Source organism: Eptesicus fuscus, chromosome 6 (genome assembly GCF_027574615.1).
Source record: "Eptesicus fuscus isolate TK198812 chromosome 6, DD_ASM_mEF_20220401, whole genome shotgun sequence".
Taxonomy (NCBI): domain Eukaryota; kingdom Metazoa; phylum Chordata; class Mammalia; order Chiroptera; family Vespertilionidae; genus Eptesicus; species Eptesicus fuscus.
Window position 1 is genome coordinate 5119326 of NC_072478.1, and position 17354 is coordinate 5136679.

The window sequence follows — 17354 nt, forward strand, 5'->3', positions numbered from 1 at the left end:
GAGGGTTAAATTCGTTTTAGAGGTCACCTCAAAACACCTCTAAAACAGTGCCTTTGTATAGTTTCCTAAAATTAGAAATGACCCGCTGATCCATGGGCTGGATGAGAGAGATGTGTTTAGGTGGCAAGAATCTAACAGTGATGAGGCTGTAGTCCTCCGCCAACTCAGCTCCAGCCTGGAGGGTGGGCAGGAGCACTGTCCCTTACGAGAAGTGCTGAGTGGTAACTGTTGTTCCCAGAACAATTGGGGCAAACACTTCATGAATTCACTCAATAAAAAAATTGCCTGGTTATCTAAGTTTTGCTATTAGCCCTCCACATCACACAACTTGTTTTTCATGACATTAATTTTCTTGAAAATTCGTAGCTTTTTAGAATGGTAGACAAGTAGAGGCTTCGATTTAAAGTTCCCACTTACATTCCCACATAATTGTAACGTCAGCCTATCCTTCATTGGCTTGTCCTGGTAATGACATCTCCTCCTGTGTGATGTAGGTCCTCTCTGGAATTTCCTTCCAGAAGAGGCCTCTCATCACAACTGAACAAATCCCTTGGCCTCTACATATTGAAATTTGTCACAAAATTATCAGCAGCTACTTCGTTAGAACTGGCAGCCTCCCCATACCTCACTACACTATAAATACCACTTCTTTTCTTAAATTATCAAACCACCCTTACTAGCCTTAAACAAATCACTTTTAGCATTCATTCCAGGGGTGTCTTTCAGGAGGTCAGCATGCAGCATTCATCACTGCCTCCGAAATGCTGTCACTAGCTAACTGCTTTTCGTTTATCCAAATCAAGAATTTTTCTACCTCTTTTTGCTATGATCACTGTTTCGAGAGCAACACCCTTTGTTTTAAAACTATGCTCATCGTCAATTTCACTTGGTAGGGAGATAAGACACAAGAACACCTCTATCATACTTTGCAATTATTTCTTTTTAAAGCTCTATCATTGTCCTCACAACTTTCATTTTCACTTTGCTGCTATCACTAACCTTCTTAGGACCCATGGGTGACTTACTGTACATATCTATATATATAAAAAGCCAGCAACCAGAACGCTGTAACGACCAGAACCACCAGTCACTATGACGCCCAACTGCCGCCAGCTTCGCCCCCAACAAGCCCCCCACTCCGATCAGGGGCCGGGCTGGCCAGCCAACAGCCCGCGCCCCCGTTCCCCACGGCTTGCCCTGCCCTGATTAGTCCCCTCCACCAATCAGGGGTGGGCTGGCCAGCCAACCACCCACGGCCCCGCCCCCGTGGCCAGTCTGGCCCTGATTGGGGTGGGCCAGCTTGCCAACCTCCCGTCATCTCCACCTCCCGACAGGCCCGGCCCCGATCCGCCCCAGACCCCACCTGTGCACGAATTCATACACTGAGCCTCTAGTTTAATAATAATCCGTAACAAAAGCAAAAAAAAAAAGTCCCACAAAAATATTCACAGCAATTTCCTGAGATGTTAACTCGAGGTTTAGCAGCAAACTGACCCATACTCGCACATTCTCTCCTTTGTTTGTTACCTGAGAGACTTGAGACTGGTCATACATGTATCAGCACAAAAGAGTTGCCAGGTCAAGAACCAAAATTTTGACAACTGAGACATTTCTTTCCATGAACAACTTAATTGAAAACTGAATTGTTTGAGATGGGAGATATTCGAGAACTGAGGTTTGACTGTAATTGAATACTGCTCAGCAATAAGAAAATAATGAACTACTGATATATACACACACACACATATATGAGTCTTAAATATACTGAATGAAAAAGATCCAAAACTGATTCCATTTACATGAATTTGTAGTGATAACAGTGGTTCCCTTATGGGAGGTGATGAAAATATTAGATATCTTACCTGAACTGTGGTTTTTATTTGTCCATAAAGGCATCAAAACTCAAGCTGTACATTTGAGGTCTTACACATTTCATGTAAATTTTATCTCAACTTAACATATTTTATACTCAAACACTTGGTCAAGTGTGAAGACAAAAGGGCATTTTCAGACAAGCAATTACTAAGAAAACAAACAACCCATGTGCTTTTTCTAAATAAGCATTGTTTATGACAAAAAATGCAAACATCCTAAATCACCATATTGAGAATATTTGGTAAAATCAAGTAGAGCCATACTATGGAAAATCATGCAGCTGTGAAAGAATGATGTTAAGTAAACAATTGGTATTATATGAAACTAGAGGCCTGGTGCACGAAATTCGTGCACTCGAGGGGGTGGGGGGAATCCCTCAGCCCGGCCTGTGCCCTCTCGCAGTCCGGGAGCCCTTGAGGGATGTCCGACTGATGGCTTAGGCCTGCTCCCCGGCAGTCAGGCATCCTTAGAGCTACCACAGAGGCGGGAGAGGCTCCCGCCACTGCCGCTGCGTTTGCCAGCCATGAGCCCAGCTCAGGGCTTTTGGCTGAGCAGCGCTCCCCCTGTGGAAGCACAATGACCACCAGGGGCAGCTCCTGCATTGAGCATCTGGCCCCTGGTGGCCAGTGTGCATCAGAGCGACTGATCATTCCACCGTTCTGTCAATTTGCACATTAGCCTATTATTATATAGGACAAGAGGCCCGGTGCACAAAATTTGTGCAGTGTGTGTGTGTGTGTGTGTGTGTGTGTGTGGTCCCTCAGCCCAGCCTGCCCCCTCTCACAATCCAGGAGCCCTCAGGGGATGACCTACTGATGGCTTAGGCCTGCACCCCACAGGCCACAGTCTGGCCTCCCTCTGCAGGAGGTAACCAGGCTGATCAGGGGAAGGTGCCACCACCATCACCCCGCTGCTGCTGCCACTGCTGGCTGCCGCAGCCACCAAGGTGTTTTCATCAACACAGACTTGAGTCCCTTCAACATGAAAAAATGACAACTTTCTTTAGGCATTTTCAAGATATGTCTTTCATAGGATATGACATTTCTTTCTTTCTTTTGTTTTTTCTGAGGCTATGTTTCCATTGATTTTTTAGAGAGCGGGGAAGAGAGAGGGAAAGACAGAGAGAAACATCAATGTGAAAGGGACACTTCGATTGGTTGCCTCCTCCATGAGCCCTGACCTGGGCCCCGGCCATGGAGGAGCCTGCAACCTAGGTACGTGCCCTTGATCAGAATCGAATTCGGACGACTGCGGTCCGCAGGCCAAGGCTCTATCCACAGAGCCAAAGCAGCTAGGGCAGGATATGACATTTCTTAGTCCCTCCAGCAGTGGACCTTCGTTTTTTCCTCCAGGAGTGAGGGGGAAAAACCCTCGATCACCTTCTTGGATTCTTATAACCCAAGTTACCAAGAACACTGCAAGTGGCGACCTACAGGGAGCTTAGCCAATGAGCTGTCAGAAAAGGTATTTACTCTCAAACTGGCTTGGCTCAGTGGATAGACCATGGGCCTGCAGACTGAAGGGTCCCAGGTTTGATTCCTGTTAAGGGCAGGCACCTTGGTTGGAGGCACATCCCCAGTGGGGTGTGTGCAGGAGGCAGCTAATCGATGTTTCTCTCTCATTGATATTTCCAACTGTCTATCCCTCTCCTCTCTTCTCTGTAAAAAAAAAAAAAAAATCAATAAAATGTATATATTTTTTAAAAGTTGTTTCCTCTGCAGCTCCATGCAGCCCCTGCGTTGTGTCCACTGGGCTAGGGGCATGTCCCTGCCACCCAGTGGTGGCCGCTGGGGTCTCCACACACCCCAGAGGCCAGCAGCCATCCCCCCATTGAGGGCACTGGGCTGGGGGTGTGGACCCAAACCGCCGCTTGGTGCCTGAGATCGCGCAAGCCGCTGGGGGCAGGGTGGGAACATCCCTGTCTCCGAATGCCCCCGAGGCCAGCAGCCAGCTCCGCCATGGGCACCAGGCTGGGGGGCATGCAGGGACCCCTGGGCTGCACGCAGTGGTGGCTGCTGGGGTCTCCACACACCCCAGAGGCCAGCAGCCATCCCCACATCGAGGGTGCTGGGCTGGGAGCGTGGACGCGAACCGTCGCTTGGTGCCTGAGCTCGCACAAGCCTCTGGGGGCGGGGTGGGAACATCCCTGTCTCCGAACGCCCCTGAGGCCAGCAGCCAGGCCCCTGTCGTGGGCGCCGGGCTGGGGGCATGGACCCAAACTGCCACTTGGTGCCAGAGCATTCGCAAGCGGTTGGGGGCGGGGCGGGAACATCCCCGTCTCCGAACGCCCCCGAGGCCAGCAGCCAGCCCCACAATGGGCGCCAGGCTGGGGGGCACACAGGGACCTCTGGGCTGCACGCAGCGGTGGCCGCCGGGGTCTCCGCACATCCCAAAGGCCAGCAGCCAGCACCCCCGTCGTGGGCAACAAGCTGGGGATATGGACACGAACCGCTGCCTGGTGCCGGAGCATTCTCAAGCGGCTGGGGGCCTGCACCCATAGGCTCGGAGTGGCCAGAGGCCCTCCACTCAGGGCCTAAGCGCGGCACTACAGGCTAGGAGCGGCCTGGGTCTGGAGGATGTTCCAGGGACCCAGGCCACTCAGCACCTGCGTATGCAAAATAACCGCCATCTTTGTTGGGTTAATTTGCATACTCGCTCTGATTGGCTGGTGGGCGTAGCAGAGTGATAGTTAATTTTCATCTTCCTCTTTTATTAGATAGGATATATATATATACATATATATATATATGGATTACTTAATATTGTAGGAATAAACAAATAAGTACTATGTTAATGAGGTTAGGAACCACAATTTTCAGGGTAAGAAAACATCTATACATATAAAGAGGTAATATGCTAATTGACCATTACGGTGTCCAGTAACGACCAATTTGCATATTAACAGACCAGCAGGTGCACGCGCCCCGCTGGGGGACTTGTGTGAGGCTTGCTTCCCTGCCCCCAGCGCTGGAGTCCTCTTTTTCTCCCGGGTGCATGCACCCGACAAACACCCCGGCAACACCACGCCCCATCCAAGAGCACTCTGCCTGGGGACGCCATCAACCCCCCACCCCCGAGGTGGGGGGAGCCGAGGGGTGACACCTGCACGGCAGAAGGCCGGTTCTCGGGGTGTGGTCGGCAGACGCCAACCGGGGGTTGTGCACATCGGCGGTGACCCCCGGGAGGGGTCGTGCACGCAAACCGAAAGGATGTGGACCCAACACCACGAAGGAAGGGCCTGAGCGCGACAACAGAGTGTGCACAGGTGACCCTCACACCACAGGGAAGCCACCACGGCTTTCTCCAGCCGTCCATTCATTCATCTGCTCGGTCTGACCCGGATGGGGGTTTGCATTCTGGGCGGAAAGCCCCCACCCCCAGGACAAGCCGGGCCCAACTGTGCCTACACAAGCATGCCCGTCGCCTGCGAATTCCGGAGGGGAGCGGATGGAGAGCCACTCAAGGCATGGGAGTGGGCATGCCGGGGGGTGAGAAAGGCCTCCGCATCCCCACCCTTCAGCACTCAACGGGAGAAAAGCCTCGCATGCGCGTAACTACACACACGTGCACATGTAATGCAGCGGTCCCCGCGATGGATGCTGGCCCAGCCAGCTGGACCCTCCCCCAACTCGGAGGGGGGAGATGCGGGCCACGGTACACAAGGCAGCTGCATCGTCGCTTGGCCCCTCAAAGCTGGTGCGAGAGGGGCCCAAGTGCCCAGAGAGGAAAGCAGTCAGTACTAAGGATGAAAAGCATAGGATTTTTAATTAGCTTGTAAAAAGAGTAAAAGAGTGAGGGAGGAGGGGGGAAGATGGGGAAGAAGGGCAAGAGGGAGGGAAGAACTTTATAAAGGAGTCGGTAGAGAACAGAGTTAAAGAAGGAAAGAGGATGTATAAGTGAATTGTAGGTGCTATAATGAAAATCAAGTATAGTTGTGTACTGGGGTCAAATTTTAAAAGTAGGAGTCAGTACCCCCATTACCTATAATAGTACCTTGCACCCTTGGGGATCAATAAAAAATCATCTTTTTGGTGCTTGGAGACAAAGGTAATACATCTCTTGATATTTTAGAATTACAACAGCATAATATACAATTATTCCAAGCAAACTTACAAACTAATTCTTTGAATGTCTGGCAGCAATTTAAAAAGGACATGAAAGGGTTTAATCCCTTCCATTGTGTAGAGGGCCTCCTGGGAAGGCACCTGAGCATTCTATATTGGTCCCTCTTGCCCTTTTGGCCAAGAGGGACCCTCTTCCCACAACCCAATTGTCCACAGCTGTTGCCTGAGCTTTCTGTTCATGCCAAGGTTGAAGCCTCGTGATGACTGGTACCATGGATCTCTCTCTCGCCCAGTGGGGCGAGCTGGGCCCTCCCTGGAGAAGACACCCGGGTTCCCCAAGATATGTGATCAGTGCTGGGGCCCCGCCAGCAGGCAAGGGGATCCCAAGGCAGGTGCTAGGCGTGGAGGCCATGGGGGCATAGGGTACAAAGGAGACAGAACTGAACCTCACATCACCCTGCTTGGCCCCGGAGGATGGCTGGTTAGCCAGAGACGGGTAAGATTCCTCAGGGAAGGAACATCTGGGCATGCCGGGGGGTGAGAAAGGCCTCCGCATCCCCGCCCTTCAGCACTCAACGGGAGAAAAGTCTCGCATGCGCGTAACTACACACACATGCACATGTAATGCAGCGGTCCCCGCGATGGAGGCACAGTCGCAGAGGGGCCATCAGGAGAGAACTTGGGGGTCAACAGAGGTGGGGCACAGACCTTCACCCCCCCAACTTTGCAGGGGCCTGAACCCTCACCCCTTCTGAGAGAAGTCTCCTGCCCCCATGGCTGCTCAACTTCCCATGCCCAGCTCAAATTGGGACCCGGGTAACAGACAGAGACTTGGCCGACAGCAGCTGCCCTCTCACTGCAATAAGACTTGTTTGAGTTGTCTTGTACCCATGGTGTGGGGAAGTGGGTTTTTGATATCTAAATCCAGCCTACCACCATGAATGCTCAGGACCTACTCAAGAAGGCAAATAATCCCTTCCACCAATATTTACAGGGTAAAATAAGATTGTTGTTAGAGTAATAAATTTGACAGTAAAATAGTAGTCAAGTTTTCAGGCTAATTTAAATTGGCTAATTTGAAATAAGCGAATATTCTAGAAAAATTAATTGTACTGGACATAAAGCAGTTCCTAAAGTGTTAACTAAAATTTTTATTGGTAGTTCATCTCATGATAAAATTGCGCACCATGTAATGAACCTAAAGCAGTAATATTATAGTGAAAAAAATTAAAATTTAAAAGCTATCAAGACTACATTATAAAATTTTCAAAAGCCTCCTAATACTTAAATCAAAAAAGGAGGGATAGTAGAAGAATATCACGTAAGGAAAAATATCCTGTAAGTAAATTACATCTAGAAAATTTGTACTTTAGAAAATTAATTGTAATGCTAACAGCAAGACACCCATGAAAAACACACATGGTGTCAAAACAAGCTAGAGGAAAATCATTTGGGCAAAAAATGAAAAAGGATCCCAAGTCAAATTTATAGAAAATATTCCTTTATTAACTTTTGGTCGAGAATATGTTTGTATATTTTCAGGAAACAACTCCGAGACCATGTGGATTCTGGCAACAGAGAGAAATTGACAGGACTACTCTAGCCATGAAGACAGAAGAGAAGCAGTCCAGAGATGGAAGACGCTGACGTCACCTTGCCATACTAGCAGTCAGCAGCTGTGCGTCACTGCAGGTTGCCCAGGACCAAACCAGAGAGGGTCGGACCTGCATTACCACCATTTGTCCACCATCCAGAACTGAAATATCATTGCTGACATGTGCACATAAGGAACTGTTTGACATTGAAATTGGGTCTCAAAAGAACTGTTGGCCTAGAAAGAATCTCACTACAGACTGATTCATTTGCCTTTCAGCATAACCATTATTGCTTGTCTCATTTTCGGTTCTTATAAGTGTATTTCTAGTAGGACATGATCTCACTCATCTAGGGGAAATGATGAACAACATAGACTGATGAACAAGAACAGACCCAGAGACAAGGAGGCATGGATCAGACTGTTGGACCTCAGAGGGTGGGTAGGGAAGGGTGGGGATAAAGGGGAGAAATCAACTAAAGGACTTGTGTGCATACATATGAGCCTAACCAGTGGTCAAGGACAACAGGGGGGTCGGGGCATGCATGGGGAGGGGTGTGGGATGGGAATGGGGGGATGAGAACAAATATGTGATACCTTAATCAATAAAGAAATTTTAAAAAATAAATAAAAGTAGGAGTCAGAAAAGAAAAAAGATAAATGATAGTGAATAATTAGGCAGGTAGATAGATAATTAAAACAGTGGAAGTAAGTAGAGTGTATGGGAAAGGTTAGGATGAGACAGAAAGAGGGAGGGAAGAAAAGTTTTAAAGGGGAGCCGGTAGAGCTTAAAAGGAGAATGGGAAGAAGGAAGAAATGGGGCAGGGAGCAAAGCAGGTCAGAGGGAGGAAGTGAAGAAAAATATTAAGGTGGGAAGGAAGGGAAAGGGGAGGGAGGGGAAGGGTAAAGATAAAGGAAAGAAGGAATGTGGGGAGGGAGGGAGAGAAGGTAGGAGAAAGATGGGAAGAAGGTTGACGGAACAGAAGTAGAAAATAAGGAGGAAAGAAAAGTTTATAAATGATGAGTCAATAGGATAAAGTGTTACATAGAGAGAAAAATTGTGTGAGAGAGAGAAGCCAATAAGGAAGTCAAATACAATTGTGTGTTAAGGGGATAAGATTTAAAAAAAAGTTAATAGGGGTGACCAAGCCAGCAGGGGAGGGCAATTAGGGGTGACCAGGCCGGCAGGGGAGAGTAGTTAGGGGGATCAGGCTGGCAGTCAGGGTGGTTAGGGCAGGCAGGCAGGTGAGCGGTTAGGAGCCAGAGGTCCCGGATTGCGAGAGGGATGTCCAACTGCCAGAGGGATGTCCTAAACTGGCAGTTGGACATCCCCCAAGGGCTCCCGCATTGGAGAGGGTACAGGTCGGGCTGAGAGACGACCTCCCCCCATGCATGAATTTCATGCACTGGGCCTCTAGTCCTATCTAATAAAAGAGTAATATGCAAATTAACCATTCCTCCGTGACAAAATGGCGGCCCCATAGCCACAAGATGGCGGCCCCCAGTCCCCTCAGCCCTGCTGCTGGAGTGTCTGGGCCTATCAGCTGGAGGGGGCAGATCCAGCCTTTCCATTACACCGGTGCTGCAGCGGTTGGGCCCGTCAGCTCCGCGGGGGTTCGCACGGACCAAGCAGCGGGCAGACAGAGCTAGGACAGGCTTGCGTGAGCCAGGCGGTGGGCAGACAGAGCCAGGACAGGCTTGCGGGAGCCAAGCGGCAGGCTGGATCTGCCTCCACAGGGGGCAGATCCAGCCTTCCTGCTCCGCCGGTGCTGCAGCTCCGCCGATGCTGCAGCTGTTGGGCCCGTCAGCCCATCGGGGGTTCTCGCGGACCAATGGGCGAAGCTGGATCTGCCCCTAGACACTGCAGACAGAGCCCAGACAGCAGGGCTTGGGGGCTTCCTTAGGGCAGAGGCGGCGGGAACACCCCCAGGCCCAGCAGACAGAGCCCAGACAGCAGGGCTTGGGGGCTTCTTTCACAGGGTGATGGCTGTGAAGCCCCAGGCCCAGCAGACAGAATCCGGACAGCAGGTCTTGGGGGCTTCCTTAGTAAGGTGGTGGCGGGAACACCCCCAGGCCCCGCAGACAGAGCCAGGACAACAGGGCATAGGGGCTTCCTTAGTGTGTCAGTGTCGGCGAAACCCCCAGGCCTGGCAGACAGAGCACACTGCAGGGCATTGGGGCTTCCTTTGCATGGCGGCAGCAGGCAGAGAGCAGACAGCAGGGCATGGGGGCTTCATCTCCATGGCTGCAGTGAAACCCCCAGGCCCCGCAGAGAGCAGAGAACCACGGGAGTGGGCCTGAGCCATCAGTAGGATATCCCCTGAGAGCTCCTGGATTGTAGAGGGTGCAGGTTGAGCTGAGGGACCCCCATGCACGAATTTCGTGCACCGGGCCTCTAGTCCTATATAATAAAAGGGTAATATGCAAATTGGCCCTAACAGTGGAACGACTGGGAACAATCGGTTGCTATGATGCACACTGACCACCAGGGGGCAGGCGCTCAAAACAGGAGCTGCCCCCTGGTGGTCACTGCGTTCCCACAGGAGGAGCTCCACTCAGCCACAAGCCGGGCTGACAGCTGCGAGCGCAGCGGTGGTGGCAGGAGCCTCTCCGCCTCCTTGGTATCACTAAGGATGTCCAACTGCCAGCTTAGGCCAGCTCCTGGACTGCAAGAGGGCATAGGCCGGGCTGAGGGACCCCTCCCGAGTGCACAGGGCCTCTAGTAAATTGATAAAATTAGATAAAAACACCAATACTAAAACTGACTTGAGACTACCAACTTAAACTTATGGTTTTTGTTTCTAAGTAGCCACTGAAGTGTTCTAGAAGCAATATTACCTCTGGAATAATAGTACTCCTAATCCTTGATTTGATCTCTAATACCAAGAAAGCAAAGTTCTTTGCAAAATGGCCAATTACAAGCCTGGAGCAGAGATTTTATTAAAATGAAGTTGGGACACCCTTTTATACCCCCCCAAAAAAATCTAATGGGGTTATTATGTCTTGTCAACATGATACAGAAGCCAGCTAGAAGGGGTTATCACTAGACAAAGTTGTGACAATCTGAGCAAAAATAATCATAATTATAATGGAATGAAATACACCAAATCAATAAAAATGTATAATATGATCACTATCTGTGCTGCAGAAAACAGAGCTGGCAGTGATATAAAAGATGGATTAGTAGCAGAGGCAGGAAGAAAGTACGGGGGGGGGGGGGGGGGGGAAGGGGAGTGAAGGGAAGGCCATAGGCACAAATCTGCCACCAAAATTGTGGCAGCTATTAAACTAAGACAATTGATAACTTAAGAAAGATTTAAGTGTTTATCCTTTAAGCAGGTACTCCAATTTCAGAGCAAACAGCCCCATTTGAAGGAAAAGTCCTACTTTACAAAAGAATGACAGCTAATAAATGAAGAAAGAATTTAAAAAACAAAAGCAACATCATTTTGTAATTCCTAAGGAACCTTTTTAAAGCAAGGATTATAAACTGGGATAACACATTAAACAATCACTGGCAGAATGCTAAGGTAACACCACCATGCAGACTGTTTTCTGATCATAAGGTTGAAAATGTTCATGGGAGAAATAAATTGTTACCTTCTTCATCAATCTTTGCAACTGCTACTGGGAGAGATCCAGATATTGGATCTCTTGATATGAGAGACTATGAAGTACACATCAACAATGTTTACCTTGATTGAGAACTAGAAGAATTGGCCTGATGACACCAAAGAAGCAATCTGACAAAATAAAAATGCAGGACTTTCTGCAGGATTACTGGTCTGGTGCCTTCGACAAGCTAGTGTCAGGACTATTCTAGATGTGAAGAAAATTGAGATAACATCAAATGCAATGAATTGTCCCTATATATAATCAACAAATCAGCAATAAAAGACTTCATGTGGAGAGTAACATTTCATACTTAGTTCCTAATTATAACATTAATGATTATGCAATCATGTTATTTTGGCCATGCACACACACAAAAAGTGTTTCTTGTTAAATAATTTATTTTAATTATACTGGCCAGATTTTTTAAAGGGAAATGAGGCTGTTAAAACCAATTTCAACTGACAAAATGAAATGCTGAATTTAACCTCTCTCTTTTCCTTTACATGCTCTTTATATTTTCTCCTCCTTTCTTTGTGCTTTACTTCTTCCCCAGACATTAAGGAGACAAAAAGAGGGGCAGAGGAAAGGGAGGTAAGCAAAACTCTGTGCAGAAGACCCTTTTATTTGATCAGGCTTCCCTCAGAGCTACAAGGAAGGTATATATGAAAAGATAGTGACATTAACCTTGGTACCAATTTACTTCACCCAATCAATTTTTTTCTCCAGGTCTTAACCCAATTTTCACTAAAGTTGACTGACATTTTATATCTTCAGGATTTTTAACCCATCTTCTTCATTTTCAAAGCTACTTCAGTTAATTTAGACCCTCCTCATTCCTCAGCTTCAACTATAAAATGACTTCTACATCTATCTTCCTGATGGATAGCTGCTCATGTCCTTTCCTGCTTAAAAATCTACAATGGTCCTTCCTGTCTATCTACCTAACATCCAAATTTCAAAGTTCTTTAAAATCTGGACTTAGTCAACTATTTTCTCCCTCAACTTCAGCCATTTACACATACACGGCCCTATGAAGTTTTTCAACACATGCTAAACCCTTCACCAAAACAACCTTCACTCTAAACTTTTATTCACCATTCAAGACAACTCAGGTCACCTGAGAGCCCTGAAAGCCCTTCTCAACAAAGACACAACAGAAGTTCACTACTCCTTCCTCTGCACAGTGTACATTTACTACAGGATCTATCTCCCCAGCTTGTATCTCCCAGTGTCCTCTGTAATGCCCAGCACATTACACCAATGAACCGGTCAACACATTCTTCAATACACCTGAACCATTGCTTCATTACGATAGTTTACTTTACAGAATTGTTCATTCAACAAACATTTATTAAGCACCCTGCCAGGTAATAGGAGTAAAGAATAAATAAGAAATACATGACCCTGGACCTTAATCTACCAGAGAAGCAAACAACAACAAAAATCCCACAACCATAAACACAACAATCCTTTCTTATTTTTGCCAACATCATTCTAATTTAGAACTTTAGTTTCTGTTTTTTTTTTCAACCATTACAATGGCCCCTTATAATTGTATCTATGCTTTAAGAATACATACAGCTAACCTATATACCATTCTCAAATCATTCTTCCTAAAGCCAAGTTCGAATTTACTCTGCAAAAGTCAGGAAAAAGAACCATCTTATGTATAACTGACTTCAGAATAAAGAATTCGAAAGCTTATCTGAATGACTACTGGTCCTATACTAGCTTTTTTTGTGTGTGAAGATTTTATTTTCATTTTTTTACATGCAATAAACATTAATATCTCAAGAAAAAGAGGATTTTAAGTATAATAATATTACCACTGTACTAACATAGTATGGTATCACAAAAGTTGTAGGAAATATTAAAAATCTGCAAATAACAGGATTACGTCTATTATATTCTAGAATATTTTCCCCTCTCTGGCTCTATGTGTGTTCATCAGTTTATGTTGTTCATTATATTCCAAAAATGAGTGAGATAATGTGATATTATTGATCCTTCTCCGACTGGCTTATTTCGCTTAGCATGATGCTCTCCAGATATTCATCATGCTGTTGCAAATGGTAGGAGTTCCTTCTTTTTCACAGCAGGAAAGTATTCCATTGTGTAGATGTACCAGTTTTTTAATTCACTCATCTGCTGATGGGCACTTAGGCTGTTTCCAAATCTTAGCTATTGTAAATTGTGCTGCTATGAACATAGGGGTGTATATATCCTTTCTGATTGGTGTTTTCGGATTTCTTGGGATTTCCTATAAGTGGGAATATTGGGTCAAATGGGAGTTCCATTTTTAATTTTTTTATTGATTAAGGTATTACATATGTGTCCATACCCCCCCAGTGCCCCCCCACCCCACTCCTGTACATGCCCTCACCCCCCTGTTGTCTCTGTCCATTCGTTATGCTTATATGCATGCATACAAGTCTTTTGGTTGATCTTTCACCCTTACCCCCACCCTCCCCTACCTTCCCTCTGAGGTTTGAGCATCTGATGGATGCTTCTCTGTCTCTTGATCTGTTTTTGTTCATCAGTTTATGTTGTTCATTATAATCAGCAAATGACTGAGATCATGTGATATTTATCTCTTTCTCTGACTGACTTATATTGCTTAGCATAATGTTCTGCAGCTCCATTCATGCTGTTGCAAATGGTAGGAGTTCCTTCTTTTTTACAGCAGCATAGTATTCCATTGTGTAGATGTACCACAGTTTTTTAATCCACTCATCTGCTGATAGGCACTTAGGCTGTTTCCAAATCTTAGCTATTGTAAATTGTGCTGCTATGAACATAGGGGTGCATATATCCTTTCTGATTGATGTTTCTAGTTTCTTGGGATATATTCCTAGAAGTAGGATTACTGGGTCAAATGGGAGTTCCATTTTTAATTTTTTGAGGAAACTCCATACTGTTTCCCACAGTGGCTGCACCAGTCTGCATTCCCATCGGCAGTGCACTAAGGTTCCTTTCTCTCCACATTCTCGCCAGCACTTGTCGTTTGTTGACGATAGCCATTCTGACAGGTGTCAGATGGTACCTCATTGTCGTTTTGTTTTGCTTCTCTCAGATGATTAGTGACTTTGAGCATGTTTTCATATGTCTCTTGCCCTTCATGTCCCCTTTCAAAAAGTGTCTATTGAGGTCCTTTGCCCATTTTTGATTGGATTATCTTCCTTTTGTTAAATTGTATGAGTTCCCTGTAAATTTTGGAGATTAAATCCTTACCAGAGATAACACTGGCAAATAGGTTCTCCCATGCAGTGGGCTTTCTTGATGTTTTGTTGATGGTTTCTTTTGCTATGCAGAAGCTGTTTATTTTCTCTTTAGTTTCCATTGCCCTAGGACCATGGTCGGCAAACTGCGGCTCCCGAGCCACATGCGGCTCTTTGCCCCTTGAGTGTGGCTCTTACACAAAATACCACAGCCTGGGCGAGTCTATTTTGAAGAAGTAGCGTTAGAAGAAGCTTAAGTTTTAAAAATTTGGTTCTCAAAAGAAATTTCAATCGTTGTACTGTTGATATTTGGCTCTGTTGACTAAGGAGTTTGCCGACCATAGGCCTAGGAGCTGTCATCGGTAAAGATGCTGCTATGACATATGTCTGATATATTGCTGCCTATGGATTCTTCTAAAATTTTTATGGTTTCCCATCTTATGTTTAAGTCCTTTATCCATTTTGAGTTTATTTTTGTGTATGGTGTAAGTTGGTGATCTAGTTTCATTTTTTGTATGTATCTGTCCAATTTACCCAACACCATTTATTTACTCAACACCATGTCTTGACTCCATTGTATGCTCTTGCTTCCTTTGTCAAATATTAATTGAGCATAATGGTTTGAGTCAATTTCTGAGTTCTCTGTTTGGTTCCATTGGTCTATATGTCTGTTCTTGTACCAATACCAGGCAGTTTTGAGAACAGTGCCTTTACCAGCTCTAAAACTATGATTCTATGACATCCTCTCTCCTCCACCCCACTGACTACTGCTTAGAAAAAAATTTAAACTTTTACTTTAGAATTCAAAATATTCTACCTTTCTAGACTTCTGTCTAATACTTTTCTATCTGTATCTTTTGATGCAACTGGCAGATAAACTCCCATCCTTCAAATATACTCCATGCTTCCCTGTCTCCATGCCATTCTCACACCGAAATTCTATACATACTTCAAAGCTAAGCCCAAACACTGTCCCCTATCAGCACCCCCACCAAGGCCTCACAAGCTGTTTCCCATAGCACTAGAACCAGGAGTGCCTTCCACAAAGTACGATCAGACAAAATAATAATACAGTAGAACCTTGGTTCTCAAACTTAATTTGCTCTGGAAGGCTGTCTAGGAAGCAACTTGTTTGAAAATAGAATTGTTTTTTTCCCATTGGAAATAATGTAATTGAATTAATCCATTCCAGATACTTAAATGATTGCTTTAACCTTTATATACTGTACACATATAATGTACTTTTTAATCTATAAACAAACATTTCTTAAATTTATCTAACCACCCCCTACTAGCCTTAAACAAGCCACTTTGAGCACTCCTTTCAGGGCTCTTTCAGGACAGCATGCAGCCTCTTCCCTTTCTCTCAGGTCACTGCCCCGAAATGCTGTCACTGGCTGCTTTTCCTTTACCCAAATCAACAAGTTTTTCTACCTCTTCAATTGCCTGGGACCACGGTTTCTTTCATACCCTGAACGACATTAGCACTCTTGATAGACTCTTTATGTTTTAAAATTGTGTTAATTATCCATTTCACCAGCAAGAAAAGCTAACATGAAAATATTCACAGCCCAATTTCCTGAGTGTTAGCAATAGGAAAGCTAGTAGTAAACTGATTGGCATTCTCTCCTGTTTGTGGCCTAAAGAGATACTTTTTGTCATGCTGATGTATCAGCATGAATGGGTTGTCAAGTCCAGAACTGGAGACATTTTTTTCTGTGAACAACTTAGTAGAAAACCAAATTGAGATCGGAGACTGTTCAAGAACTGAGGTTTGGCTGTAATTCATTCCATTTCCTTCTTCAAAGACCAATCTAAAACCCACAGCTTTCAGTACACTAAAATACAATGTAACTCATGTTTCCAATAATCCATTGCCAAATTTATTACAGCCCATATTTTCATAACATATACTGAAGATACACTGATAGCATAATGAAAAAGTGTACAAATATCATCCTGGTTGGCATGATTCAGTTGGTTGATCACAGTCCCACAAACCGAAAGGTTAGTTTCAATTCCCAGTCAGGGCACATACCCAGGTTGTGGGTTCAATCTTTGGTTGGGGTGCACATGGGAGGCAACCAATTGATGTTTCCTTCTCACATCGATGTTTCTCTCCCTCTCCTTTCCTCTCTATCCTATCTAATAAAAGAGTAATACGCAAATTAGACGTCACTCCGCTACAAAATGGCAGCGCCCATAGCCACAAGATGGCGGTGCCCAGTGCTCTCAGCCCCGCCAGAGTCCCCCAGTCCAGCCCCTCCGGAGTCCCACAGTATGGCTGGGAGGCACTCACGCCCCCACACAAGCGTCCGAGCCCCACGCACCGGCCGGTCCCCGCCGCCAGCGGCTGGGGTGTGCAGCTTGGAGGCGCCTGGGGTGTCTGGCCAGGGGTCATGTGGGATGCGCCCACTCCAGTAGCAGATCAAGCATGGCTGCTCTGCGACCTCTGGAGTGTCTGGATTGTTTGGGCCTATGGGCCCGGCCAGGGGTCGTGGGGACCAAGTGGACAGGCGGGATCCGCCTACTCCAGTGGCAGATCCAGCCTCATTGCTCCCCAGCCTCTGGCATGTCTGGGCCTGTCAGCCCCTCCATGAGGCTGGATGTTGCTTTCAGGGGACACACACGTGGGTGGGGAGTTGACTCTGGGTCTTCTGGTGCAGGGGGACTTGATGCTGTGTCCGTTTGTGCTGGCCCAGACTCTGACAGCAGGGAGGAGGAAGTCCCACCCAAACAGAATCAGCCAGAATCACCCATTGGTCAGACAACTCTTAGTGGTCTGACAGTCATCTGACAGCAGAGAAGAGGAAGGCCCACCCTTAGAGAATTGACTGTTGGTCAGACAGCTCCCTGCCACCTGACAGCCAGGACTCTCATTCACCTGACAGCAAGGAGGTGGAACTATGTCTAAACATCTACTATTGATACAAGGTAGCTCTGCAGTCGAAAGAAGCCGGCGTTATCAACAGAAAATGTCTGAAGACC

The 17354-nt window shown here is 46.3% G+C and overlaps 1 protein-coding gene across 6 annotated transcripts in view; it reads right to left on the bottom strand.

Annotated features, from left to right (window-relative positions):
* CNOT6 (CCR4-NOT transcription complex subunit 6) overlaps nucleotides 1-17354 on the bottom strand; it is an 89728-nt gene that overhangs the window by 57642 nt on the left and 14732 nt on the right. The window contains exon 1 of one of the 6 annotated variants that reach the window (XM_054717095.1): nucleotides 11229-12127. The exons of the other annotated variants lie outside the window; for them this stretch is intronic. The gene's annotated coding sequence lies outside the window, so the exon portion shown is untranslated. Of the gene's footprint in view, nucleotides 1-11228; nucleotides 12128-17354 lie in introns of those variants that run through there. 6 annotated transcript variants of the gene reach the window in all.